We start from the raw sequence: 13078 nt of genomic DNA, 5'->3' as shown, positions 1-13078 counted from the left end.
GCTCTCCCCTGAGCATGGGACCAGAATGCAGCAGAATTGGAGCAAAATTTTCTGATGCTGTAGTCCTATGTGTACCACACCAATCTGCTCTGAGGCTTTCCTCACTTTGTATCAATAAACAATTGTGTGTGTTTTCCCTGCAGGTGCAGGGAATGGTGCTAACCAAAGCACTCTCTCCTGGTACAAGGAGGTGATAGATCACACTCTTAATAATTTGCTGCAGGTCAATTCATTTTCATGTAATACCTGTTTTTCCCTGATGTCAACAGCTGAGCTTTAACAAACCAACAGCCTTTACAGCTAAGAAAAAATTTACAAAAAGAACCCCAAAGTGTCTTCTAATTGGGGAATTGATGTAGACTGAGCGATAAGCCAAATTGCTGAGGCTTACTTTGGTGGTGGCACTTTCATGCTTTTAGATTTGTCTTAGCTGCTGATTTATGCTTCAATATTCCTTTGCTCCAGAATGTCACCTTGGAGGTTCTGGTTTTGAGTGCATCCCAAAAAGTAAAGTTTAAAGTGCTCAAATACCATATTTCATCCATTTATAATTGTTGATTTATGATAAAGCAGCCTGTATGAGGTAAAACATTTCCTTCAGTTGCAGAGAAGCAGTTTGAGACCTTTTCCTCATTTCATTAACAGAAAACCGAAGAATGTTTATGGTTGTAAAGCAAGTAGAATTGGAAACAAGCTTATTTAATAAATGTTTGCAAATTTTGAGCAACTAGGAACTTTTACTTATTTTATTTTGGAGCGAAAAGTGGAACACAGAAGCATATTGTCGGATCTGGTTCTCAGCCTTCTCAAAGGGAAGCAGCAGGTATTCTCCAGGAACTACAGACAGCAGTTTACTCCTACCCTGGCAGGCTTACCAGTAAAAACACATGGTAAAGCATTAGTAAGCACACTGGTATTCTAACCTTTGCTTTCTCTGTGAACCATTTAATAAGTTAAAACTGTACCTTTGCTCCAAGAGTTCCATTCATTGAGTTGGCTTGAAACTCCTTTGTGCTACAATTGTACCTTCAATGAGTGACAAGGTACTGCAACCACCTTTTTCCCTTTGCTCTAGGAAATCTTTAATGTAGATCAGGGAGAAAAGATTTCAAACCTGTGACAGAAGGGCGCTGGGACCAAATTTTTCAATTTCTGTTTTGAATTAACTCAGTCCCTGTCCAGTGGAAGTTGCATTCAGACCATGCATCACAGGCAGGCATTATTCCCTCCCCTCACTGCTGCTCTGAGCACCTTAGGGTCTCTGGCAGGAGTATGGGTATGCAAACAGTGGGATTTACAGGCCTGTGCTCAGGAGCACCTGTTCCTCAAGCTCTTGACATGATCAGGAAGTAGGCTCTCCTAAAGAAAAAATAATTATTTCTTTCTGCCAGATTTGGCTCAATGCATGTGAATTATCAAATAAATTCCTCTGCTTTCTAAAATGAGAAGTGATTTGTGCATACAATTTCAAAATAGTGAAGTTAGTAATGCACTAACCTGATCTAACCTTGTTTTCATTTGCTGATGATTTCTTACAGATTAAGCTCTCCTTTTTGTTGCCTTTTGACCTGCAACTGCTGATGATGGTATGAAAAATTGACTGAACTGCTTGATGAAGCAGTCAGGCTGGGACTGTGTACCCATCTGTTACATGAGGCTCTTTGCCTAAAGCGTATTTCACCTCTGTCCAACTTCTGGAAACTTCATGGATGGGAGAGCAAGCCAGTCGAGATCATGGCATATTAAATGAAGCATGTATAAAACCTGGGTGCAGAGACACCCATCCATGTCCAACACCTTTCCTGGGAATGGCAGCAGGGGCACTTTAATGGCAGGAGCTGCAGTCAGGTGTCTCAGCAGTTGGCCTCTTGCCCATTTGTCTTTTGTTCATAGACCAACATCCAGGTTTCTCATGGTCAGCTGAGCCCCATGGACAACTCTGCAGGTGTTACACCTGGCAATTGAGTCACCAAGTCAGTGAAAGGATGTTTTCTGTGTGTTTTATATGGGAAGTGAGCACATTAAGTCAATGACATGTTTCCTTTCTTGGTCAGCATGGGGGGCTCTCCTCGTGGTTTGAAAGCCCTAGTTAAATGCAGAGGAACTCACATGGATTAAATTTAAATCCAAGATTTAGTTCAGCAGATGTCCCTTTCAGGGCATTCACAGGCTATTAGGGGATCAGTGCACTCCAGCAGATCTCCTGCCCCGTGACTCCTAAGAGCTGAGGGATCACTCTGCCTGTTGACTTGTGGCCAGACCTTCCCCACCTCTTCTGTCCCAGCTGCTGCTCTACCTTGTGCCTGGGAACAGATAGCTGGGCAGAAGGTTTGAAACAAAACTTAGCATCTCATGAAGTTGCCTGTGTTCTGTTGCAGGTGCCCGTGGTGAGATAGCTTGCTTACTTCATGTGCCAAGACAAACAGCCACTATTCCTGACATCTTGCATTGGGAACAGTAAGAGGCCAGCTCCCCAGAGCTGAAATGAGAGTAAGTACATCACCACAAAAAGCGCAGTTTTTTCCCTGCTGGAAGGAAATTCCAACCATTTTTTATGATGGGTTGACTTTTGCACTTCACAAAATGTGGCCATCTTATCAAGACTAGTAGCCTGCAATTAGTGCACCTACTTGTGGGTTCAAGAGAATAAATCCACTTAAGTCAGAAGTTTCACTGTAAACTCAGACATAGTCATCATGTTCATTCCCTTAGTAATTTCTTCACCTACCTCTTCCTTGTTTGTTTTTTTTCTTTAATTACAGTACTGTGCTGCTATTAGAGACTTGAGCAAACTAACATTTACAATAAAACACAGGAAGTGAATAATTAGAAGTTTTATCAATTTAGGCCACATAAGGAGGGATATTAGGCATGCAAAATGCTAGACCTGCAAATGCAACAAAGGCACTTGGTCTTTTATGTTTATATGTAATAGAGCTCAGCAATTTGCCTTCTCTTTGAGCAAGCAGTAAGTTCAGCCAGAAAAGTACACCTTCAGAAAGACCTATGCTGAACTTTTGCAGCTTAAGTTTACAAACACTTTTGACCAAAGAAATGCTGCAGGGAATATTGAAAATACCAGGTATTTATTTTTTGAAAAGTTGACACATTTAAAGTTTATTGGGAATTGATGTTTCTGTTGCCTTGTTTTTCTATTTTGAAATAGAAAATATTAGTGTATTTGAAAACACAATCTATGTCAATATAAGCATGTTTCTACATGTACAGCTTGCTCTGCTCATGCATATTTCATTACATTTTTTATGATATTTTGTTAAAAATATACAGAAGAGTCAAAAATGCATTTAATAGAAATTATCCATTCTTACTCAAATATCCTTCCAGTGTTACTGTAGCTCTCGTAAAAGGCCATGCTTGATGATCAATGAGATCATTACACAAGCAATAATGAGATTTGCTTTTGAAGCAGAGCAGCTTAGAGAAGCAATCAACTACAGACAAGCCTGCAATTTTGGGGTTTTAAGTTTAGCTGATAACTTTGTTTCCCTCTGCTCTTGGCAGCAGGGAGCTTTTGTGTGTACAGTGGAAAGCGTCAGCTGAAAGATTCATCTTAAAGTTACTACATGGAGAGCCATAAAGAACTGTCTGTTAGACACAGTTCTTCAAGTTCAGAAGTGGTCTCTTGGCTTTATTCATAAGTAGGAAGGTTCACAGCTACAGGTGGTTTTTTAATATGAAAGACCCTAATCCAAAGTCCAGTGAAGCTGGCATAAGGACTAGTGTATTATCATCTCAGGGGGTGGTTTTGCCATTGGGAATATGGGCAGGATCATTTAGTTGGAGCATTTGGTATTACCTTTTCCAGTGTGTTTGCCTCAGCGTTTCATGTAAGTAATGCTCAGTCCTGAGCTATCTGACAGACTATTTGCTTTATCTTAGCACTTCTATGTATGAGAAACTGGCCAAGGTTTAAAAAGCCAGTTACCCTAAAGAATGCATTTATCCTAGTAGCTTTTCTGCCTTAGCAGCCAAGCAATGACACTCTTCCCAGCTCATAGGGAGTTACATGCATACATGACAATTAAGTAAAAAATTCTTGATGAATAGCCAGAGGACTTATCTGTTCAGAAGATGCAGTTCAGCACAGACACTGAATGGAGGTCCTTGGTATGTCAGCTGATGGCTGACCCATTTGAGGTCTCTGTGCTGAGGCTTTGTTTCCCATTACATCCTGCTGAAACTTGTCAACCACATGGCCAAGTCAGAGCCATCAGCTGCTTTTCTAATTTCAATTAACGTTTTGTTATGTCTGTTTAAAAGGGAAGGAAAAGTTAAGAAATAAAGAACTGTACAAGTTGCAGAAGATAAGAGAGTTTTGTTCCTCATTTTGTTCATCTGGTCAAACTATGGATGAAAGCTGGAGATGGTATCTGCTTACATTGGATAGATAAATCACGGGGTTTCATCCCCTTGTGGGCCCTTGCAATTGTATCATGTTGCATGAACAACTACATAAAGGAATCATATATGCTTTATGAGCAGGAGAATAATCTGTGATTCACAGAAGTAGGTCAATGCAATTAGTGAAATGTTAAGTCTTGTAATGTAGCATGTGCTGTCTGCCTGATTCCATCCACATCAATTTCAGCAGGGATAACATTAGACGAATGTATTACTTAACAAGCAAATAAAAGCTTTTAAAGGGAAGCCTTCTTAAAAACATGAAGCCCCTTCATCTCATGTACAAGTACTGGATGGCCCCACTGCTAAGACCCCAGGGAGCCCTGAGTAGGCACAGGAGATGCACTTGGAGAGATGAAGGAGGAAAAATCCTTCATGTCAAGATTTTGAAATTTGATACTTCTTTTAAAAAAACCAATCTCTTCATGCCATCCTTTGTGATTCCACAAAACAAATGATTAGATATCACAATTGCTTTCAAGGAAACTAAAGTGGATTAGAGAAGAACGTGTTTTTAAAAAATGGTTAGGTTTGGGTGGTTTTGGTTTTTTTTTGTTGTTGCTGGGGTTTTTTGTTGTTGTTGTTTTTCTTTTCTGAATTATTACTGTATGAGAAATCTTCTGCTTCCAGAGGTATGTGAGGCTGATCAAAGTGAGTGGGACAAAAAGATCAATGTCTAAGCCTTAATGTTGTTGCCTCACGGCTCCAGCAGTGACCTTCCAGCACCAACTGCTCTAATCACAGTGGAAATCAGTACTGGTAAATCCAACATAAATTCACTAAGGCAATGATTGTATTTTTGTCCAGATGACAGAACTTAGACAGTTCCACAACCAGTCCACCTCTGAAACTCACTGTGTCCCCAGTGTACTGGTATGATGGAGGAGGTTGGAGGAAGTATAAGATATATTAAAAAAATATTGAAAGTACCAGGTGACAAATTAACCTATCTAGCTAAAATATTGGATTCTTTTGATTAAGGACAAATTTTCAGGAAAAATTAACGCCAATAGGCTGAGGTAGCTCTTGGAATTTATTGCAGAGACAAGAGGAAGAAGGAGTAAATTTTTGTGCACCAGAAACAAATTTGAACTCAAAAACCAAGGAAGCTGGAGTGCAGAAGTCATTACAAGATCAACAAAATGGAAAATTGCCTTGAATTTATGAGCAAGAAAATTATTTATTTGTTCTTTTCTGCTTAGGAAGAAAGGGACTCTACATGTTCTGCTTCTCAAATTAAAAATGATTTCACATTTGGATTGCTAGTTGTTCTTCCTCCTCCCTGAAGTAAGCAATAATCTGAGGTGCTTAAGTGGAAGGTGCTTAAGTGGAGAACACTCAGGTGTTCTTTGTCTGAATTTTTACTGGCTATGGAAAAAGTAGAGTAGGAAAGTAAGAGCAGTTTAGTCTCCTGTGTTCTTTGCTCCTTTCATCTCTCTGGTGGTTTCCGAGGCTCTTACACAAGGGCAGCTCCACCCCTGTGTTGCCAGATAATGTGACTGCTGTGCATGAGCCACACGCAGCATGAGGTGACACTGCTGTCTAGCTGGGGCTCTCAGGGACTTCAGCAGACGTGTGCTGCCCTGCCCCATGGTGCAATCCTTGAACTGGCAGCACAATCCTTAGCCTCAGGCTTTCCTTCACATCCTTTTCTGGGATGAAAAGGCATGTCTTTAGGGGTGCTTGCTTCCAGTGGCTTGAAGCTCAGAGTGCAATCCACAGGCAATTGTGCGTGGTAGGCAGCTGCAATCCTAGTTTGCCCATAGAAAGCAAAGAAGCATAGAGCTAGGGGCAGAGACCTGGAAGCCATTTCTAAAGCTAGTTATAAATATTTTACTTTTTTAATCTCTGTCTTGTGCTTCTCTACAGTAGTTGCAGGCCCAGAGAACAAAGCAGTGTCTTTTGTTTAGTGGCTTGAACTGCAGCAGAATGGGGAGGGAGCTAGCATTTGGTTGATGTTAGGCAGATGTAAATTATGAAATTAATTAAAAATTAACAACAACCAGGCACAATTAGAATAAGAATCAGTTGTGAGAAGTTCTTCTGGGAGAGCAACAGGGATTGCCTTTGGCTTCAGACTCTCCTCTTGCAGCACTGGAGAATGGAGGGGTGTTTGCCCTTTTCCTTTTTCTCAGGTGCCAGAGAGCTTAAAATAGCTATGGCAGAATGTTCTGGAAGGGTGGTCTGGATCAAAATGCAGTTCCCAGTAGCAGTTATGCTCCATGTTCCAACTCTGATAACCAGACGTGGTGGTCAGCATGAAAGAGCAGAGCAAAAACACTTCACTGTCTCTTCACATTGCTTCTGTAGAGAAAAAATGAAAGAATACTGTCTTTTCTAGTAACACGCTCATTTTAGCTTTGGGGAGATATTTGGAGGTGTTATTAAGTGCTTGATACTTTGGGTAGACAACATGTGTCCATCAGCAGCAAGCAACCAGAAGTATTTACTTATAATGGTACAGTTTCCGAAGTGGCAAAACTGGAGGAAGTCTTTTCAGGGTAAAATGAACTAATATAAAACCAGTTGAATTTCTGTTTTCTACCAGTGCAAAATTATTCATCAACTTCAGTGATTTGAGATTTAATTCATATGAAGACCAGAGCTCACTCTGTCAGGATTCCTGGATTTGCCTTCTTTTCTTCTCAGCATAAGAGAAAGTAATGTGAAATGCCTCCAGCTTTCCAGAGATGGGATTTTCAAGGTCGATATCAGTGCTTTTATTGCCTCATCAAGCGGAGCCTGAAATTATCAAGATTCCTGTCTGGTGAGTCGTTCCTAAGAGGTTTCTGGTTTTGATTTCTTGGTACTCTGTCAATCATAATATTGTGAAAACATTTATTTCTGCCCGCCCCTCTCTTTCTAATGCTCTTTTCAGGAGATACAGACGACATAACAGTCTCTGAGAGATATTAAGACTTTCAAACAGCCACTGTTCCTTCAATTATTTGCTCTTGTCCTTTTATGCAGACTTTCTGGAGTTAAAATTAATAGAGAGCCTCCAACTTTGGACTGATGCTGTCATTTAGCTGACTTCATCCAGCAAATGCTGACTGTGACACTCTAAAGGGTCTACACATATTTTGTCATTGAATTTATAGAACTTTGTTGTTGATTTCAAAATGCAGAAATTCTTAGTGACAAACTGCAGTAGTATTTGCAGAGAAGTTTCTTCTTGCTGTTTGCTCTAAATAGCATTGAATGATTCAGAGGCTGAAAGAAGCACATTTGCACTTCAACAGAAAAATTTCTGGGTTTGGGTGCAAGTGCTTTGATAGAAGAATGAAAAACAAAAATTGGAAATAATTGCACTGAGTAAAAAGACCAAGCTCTGTCCTATTGTAGGCTTTGATATTTTTGTCATGGTCTAATGCAGAAAGGAAAAAAAAAATTTTGGATATTGAAGTAAAATACTTGTTTTGAACATATTTTGGACTATTCTGTCTATCCTCATAAAATTGTAGGAAGACATAAGTTACTTAAACTACAAGTTTTTTTATGTTTATCCAAAATATTTGCTGTAATCTTGCAACATCATCTTTATCAGGGTTTTTCTTAGCAAACATAGATTATTTTTTCCAAGAGTTCTAAGTACCTGTGTAAGTTGTCCTTGATAGTTTTTTATTTTCCTGTTTCTATAACTGAGATTATTTCTCACCTGCAAATTATTGCAATGTTGTGACCTATTTAGGAACATTTTACTTCTGGCACTTCATTTGACATACTATTTTATGCCAAGCATCAAAATTGTGAGTGTACAGCAGCCCATGAGCAATAGAGAGTTCCCCCAGTCTCTGTGTGCTAAATAATCACTGCACTTCTGCAGGGCTGCAATGAGAAACTGATAAGAGGTGAGCTGAGACAAGAAAGTGGGACAAGGTGAAGTATCCATAGGTTTTCTGTTCCATTTAAGAGCTTTTCTGGGAATCTTCATGACAGGATTCACTTGTCTAGACAATGTTCCCTTTTGTTTCCACTGATTCAGAGAGTGCAGGAAGAGAGGAGCGGCCTAGAGGAGCTGGCTGGGTTTTTAGGGTGGGGTTGAATGTCAGATGTAGGTCTGCACCAGCCTGGTTTTGTACCTAAAGATAAAGCAGAGGTCTTGGTCCTACTCCAAACGTTACACTGTCAGTCTGACAGGTTGCCTGCAGGCAGCTTTCTCACCTTTTTACCAATCTCATGACCTGTCTGAATGAGTGATCAGGGAGGTTTTTCTCATCCACGTAGCCTCCTGAATTTGTTAGAAGTTACCCAAGCCAACTCGGGTTCCACACCCCTCTCACTCTCCCTGCTGATGTACACATAGCAAGGGCTGCTTCTTTCCCCTCACACAGCAATGGCAGTAGCTCAGACAGATCCCTCCTGGAAGGGGGTGGTTGAAGTTGCCGAGTCACAGTCTCCAGCTGTGGCTAAGTGGAAGCTGAGGCGTTTGAGAGATGACCCTGGCGTGTGTGCAGGCAGGGTTGTAGGCTTGGTGTGTGCCTGAGAGAGACCCGGAGCTCAGGTACTGCTCTCTCTTTTCAGATGGCATTTTCCCCTTATCCTGTTCTCGGCATTGCTGTGTTTCCCAACAGGAGAGGATGTTGTAATGATTCCTTCTGTGCCTTGTGTGAAAACCTGGAGTCTCCTCAAGTGGTAAACACTCTCTTTATCATTGCAAAATACACAAAGAAAACATTACAGAATGTGTTCACCACACTGTGTATGTCTCCTCCATACTAACATACTCCCTGCTGAGTACTGTCTGCTTTGAAATTTCTACTTTTGCTAAGATTTCGCTAAACTTACTAAGTCCCTTCACTTTTTAAACTCTGCTTGTATACAGGCTTCCAGTAATACATTGCTGTTTTTTCCTCTAAAGAAATAGCGAAATCACTGGAGAGTTCTAACCTTTTTTACTACAATGTTAAAGAAATGAAAATAGCTTTGTGTTCTTGATATATCATACTTTGCACATATTTGAAGGGTGATGAGTTAGTAGCTGAAGTAGAGTAAGTAGCTGAAACTAAAGATATACACTCATTTCAGAAAGTTGTTATAAAAGCAAGAGGAACTCTGTTGTCTGCTTACACATTGTGTTGCTGATCTCTTACCATAATCAAACATTGTTCTGATGACAAAGGAGATGGGAAGAGTCCACAGATTATAAAATCTAGCTAGTGAGGTAAGGATCCCTCTTTTCTGAGTTGTCTGAGGAGGTTTCTATTCCCAGTAGAAGCTGAAAAGTGACATTTCTCTTTCCAATCTGAGATGGGTAAGCTGCCTTCTGATAAAAAGGCCTTCAAGGACCCTACTTGAGACATAGCGGAGTGCTCTGGAGTAAAAGTACAGTAAGAGTTTACCTGGAAGTAGCTGAATGTGTGGGTTAGTGTTTGAAAGCAAGGTAAAATTTTGTCACCTTCAGAAATTAATTTGTTGATTTAGTTATTCAGTTGCTCAGGAATGCATTTATTTTCATTCTTAGGGGGAAAAATAAAGGTGACAAATTTTAGTACACATTCTCAAAGTGTAGCACAGTTTATACTTTCTCGCAAGATTTGTTTTGCATAGATCTTTCTACTCCTAAGCAGAGAACTTTACTGAAAGCAATCACAGGCAATGCAAAGGTTATCTCTTTTAGCTCAGCAAGTTACTGGAAAGAGGATTTGCCCTTTGTATGACTTTGGTTGCAAACACTTTAGCTGACTACTAAAGCAGATGACATGTTTGTTCCATTGCTGAACCTATCTTTGACCTCATTTTCTCATGTTATCCCCAACTAGAGGATAATAAATTGGAAGTATTCATGAAATGAAATGAAAACTACAGACCATCCAATAATTATGTTCCTTACACAGGAACATAGCAGAAATAAAATTACTTTATAGTGCTGCTGCTGGAGATGATGGTGTTGATGGTAGCTTAGTTTGGAAGAGATCTCTTGAGATTTACTAGTCAAGCCACTCTGCCTAAGCAGGGGCAGCTCAGGGCTATGTCCAGTTGGGTTTTTAATAGCTCCGCAAGCTGTTTCTGTGTTTTACCACCTTCACAGTTTAAATGGTGTATCCTTGATGGAATACAGAAGATGGAATTCCATGAGCTTTGCTGTATATCCACTGTTTCTTCTCCAGGCTGAACAGTCCCACCTCTTTCATCCTCTCCACATATGACAGATTTTCCAGTCCCTTAGACGTCTTTGTGACCTTGGGCTGGTCCCACTCCAAGTCCACATCTTTCTTATACTGGGTTGCCCAGAACAGTGACTGGAGCTGGTGAAGGTACACTCACTGTAAGCAACAATTTTAAACTGCTTGTGGACTTCTGCTGTTCTCTGGGCAAAGTTGGAATACCTAAGTAAATTATGCAAATGTGGGACTTATTCCAGGAAGGTATTGTACAATCTCCTTTTCTGTAGCACTTAATATGACCTCTCAGCACTCAGCATAAGACTTTTGAATACTACACAACAGAAATGTGGAAACAATATGGCCTCTTCATGATTAAGTTAGACTTAAACCCACTTATTTCTACGTGATATCCTTGCAATGCCAAATGGGGATGTTAATTTTTCATAAATTGAGTAGAGAAGACAGTTCATCGATGTTAAAATCACTGACATTATGACTCATGGCTTCTTTTTTCTCCTCTTCCCTATTGGGGCACAGTCCTGAAAGAGGCCTTTACTCTGTCTGAGATTGATGACTCTCTTCCCAGTCACAGGATGGGAGAGTTATTTAACAAGTCCTGAATCACTCTTTGATTCCAAAATAGTGAGGGCAGGAACCTGGAAACAAAGTTTCACATTATTGTGGATGATACACATGAGGAAATATGATTCTCATCTTATAAGTGCTGTATATATCCAGCCTGAGGAAAGTTCATTAAGTGGTATTGTAAATAGATTTACCAGAAGAAATATTTAAACTTATCTCTAGAGATAAGTATTGATCAAGCAAAGAGAGCCAAGAGTGCTGAATAAGTAATCCAGCTATGTTAGACATCTGTGCCTCAGAGAAATATTGGAAATTGATATTTAAATAAAAATTTCTTCTAGTAGTACGTAGATTTAAAAAATAATAAGAAGAAATGTAACAAATCCCTCCTAACTCAGTGGAAACTATCAGTTATTTGGTGAGTCCAAGTGTTTACTCATCCTCATTCCAGAAGAATAGTTTTTATCTTGCAGAAACTAAGGATTTGCTAAATTGGCTTATCTATCCTCAGGTGTTCAGAGTAAGACCAGTTCTTTCAGACTGTGTTTTCCAATGCTTTGCAGCTGGCATTTACTACACTGTTCCTGCCTCCCACTACTGACATACCACTCCTGCATGGTAGGTAGGGCTCTAGACAACATGCCGAACATTCCAGGCTCCTTGGAGAGTCGGAATGGAGGCTGGATGTGGGCCGGTGTCCCTCAAAGGCAAGCTGGCAGCACTCAGGCACTGAAGTGTGCCCCTCACATTGACAGGGACATATCCGCTGCAAGATATTTTCCTCCACGAGGCCTCAGCTTAACTCTTGGAGTTTTCAGTGGTCTGACAGGTTGGATTAAGGCAATTTCTCTCAGGTAAGCAATGCAGGTAAGTGCAGCTTCTGGCGCCTTGTGCTGGCACTGGAGAACAGAGTAGCAGTGAAGAAGCTACAAGAAATATATCCTTTACGTCAGGATCACTTTCCAGGACTGGATAGAAATGAGACCCTGACCAACAGACACAGACTTATCAGGATATGAAACACTGTAGGCTTCAGCTGCTTCTATGTAAAAGACAGAGAAACACCTAAAACGTAAGATACTGTGATTTGAGGCTAATATTTCTGCCTTGGATGCTTGTGTCCTGGGTAAATATTACTTGGCTTGTTGAAAGCCAGCCAGTCACTTGTAGTTCCAGCCATTCCCCTTATTGGCAGGAGGGCACTTGCCAGACTGAAGCCAGGTCCGTGGGGCTGGTCAGATTGACTGGCAGGAGATGTCCTGCCTGACAAAGGCAGTGGGATGCCTTTGTGAGTGTCTAAGTGTGGTTGGACCTGCCCTATACACAAATAGGGCTTTAGGACTCCAAAAAACAGTTAATGGGTTTAGAAATTATTCAACCATCTAAAGCTGCCATCATATCAAGTAAATAAGATAGTAATGTGAGAGGAGACCTAAATCTGCTCTGAATTAGAAGGGGAAAAAAGTCTTTCTGTAGGCAACAAACTATTCCATATCTGCCTCTTTTAAGTCCTGCTAAATGTTCTTTGAAAGTATTAGTGGTGGTCAGTGTCATAAGTGGGATACTGTGCTCTGGGTGAAGCTCAGCTCCCACTGCAACTTCTACAGCTTGGATATGAATAAAGAATAGTTTCAAATGACCTGCAAGACAGGCTTCTGTCAATTATTGACATCTCAAAACTAGGGCAAGGTAATGTCATTGTGGCACTTCCAAAGAATATCTGTAAATCACAGAAGAAGAGAACATGGCAGATTATCAAGGAATAAGTATAAGGAATATTGGATAAAACTATACATAATAAAATCCAAGATTAAAAAATAAAATATTTTTTAAAAAATTAGGAAGGCTAAGGCAAACCATTCTTTTGAATATGTCCATGGCATCTAGGACAAAAGTTAATATAAAAACAGAAAAGCAGTTTCCCAGCCCACATCTCTTGCAAATACTCTCTGCAGGGGGAAAGA

The sequence above is a fragment of the Sturnus vulgaris genome, chromosome 4 (assembly GCF_052056855.1).
Source record: "Sturnus vulgaris isolate bStuVul1 chromosome 4, bStuVul1.hap1, whole genome shotgun sequence".
In the NCBI taxonomy this organism is placed as follows: domain Eukaryota; kingdom Metazoa; phylum Chordata; class Aves; order Passeriformes; family Sturnidae; genus Sturnus; species Sturnus vulgaris.
This window is presented reverse-complemented; position numbering follows the sequence as displayed.